Source organism: Plasmopara halstedii (genome assembly GCF_900000015.1).
Source record: "Plasmopara halstedii genome assembly, contig: Scaffold_323, whole genome shotgun sequence".
Lineage (NCBI taxonomy): Eukaryota > Oomycota > Peronosporomycetes > Peronosporales > Peronosporaceae > Plasmopara > Plasmopara halstedii.
The window spans coordinates 419,363-420,493 of NW_020187244.1; positions in this window are offsets into that span (position 1 = coordinate 419,363).

Consider the following 1,131-nt stretch of genomic DNA (forward strand, 5'->3'; position numbering starts at 1 on the left):
AAATACCCAGATCATGACAAGGAGCTACATGCGATGAACTATGCACTTGTCAAGTTCAGGGCCCACCTGCTCGGCTCCAAGCCGTTTGTGATCTATACAGATCATGCGTCACTACGCGTTGCGACTCAGTCGCCCCACCTCTCGCAGAGGATGGCTAGATGCTATCCTTCTTTGCGGAATAACTTCGAGGTGATGTATAAGCCGGGAAAGCAGAATGCTTTGGCTGATGCGTTCTCACGCAGACCAGACTATGAGCTTGCTCATGTTACAACTGTAACGCCGCCGGTGACGGATTTGATAAGCACCGCGTATGCGGGTGATGGGATGTGAGTAGCGCTGCTACGGGCTTTCGGGAGCAAGGATTTTGGAAACTCGGACAAGAAATTGTCACTAAGACTGCGTGCACGATTGCACCAATATTCGTTTGATAACGGCTTGCTATATTGAAGCACCGATTCAACGGATACACCACGAATTGTGATTCCTCATGATGAGGATTGGAAATATCGCATCCTTTATGAGGCCCACGACACGTCACTCAGTGGTTATCTCGGTCGTGAGAAAACGTACAACCCTGTGAGTCACCACTATTGGTGGTCCAAGCTGTACAAATGGACGAGCACCTATGTGCGCACGTGTGATACGTGTCAACGGGTGAAACCATCTCCAAATGCGGCTGCGCTGCTGGCCAGCTTACCGGCACCCATTGGGTGCTGGCAGTTCATGAGTTTGAACTTTGTGTCTGGCCTGCCGAAAGATTCGGCGGGCAAGACGGGTGTCGTGGTATTCGTCGACCGGAAAAAGATGGCTCATTTGGCGGCGATGTCAGACACCCTCGACGGGGTCGGTACAGCAACGCTGTTCGTGTATCGTGGTTTCTGACAACACGGACTCCCAGAGTCGATTGTCTCCGATAGCAACCCCCGTTTCACGGAAAATTTTTGGTCGACTATCTTCAAGGTTGTAGGCACCAAGTTGGATATGTCGACAGCGGATCATCCGCAGACCGTTGGTCAAACCGAAAGGGTGCATCGCGTCATCGAAGACGTTCTTCGCAGCGTCTGCGCTGTGAAGCCGAGGCGCTGGAGCGCCATGTTGCCACTCGTAGGGTTTGCACTGAACAATGCAGTG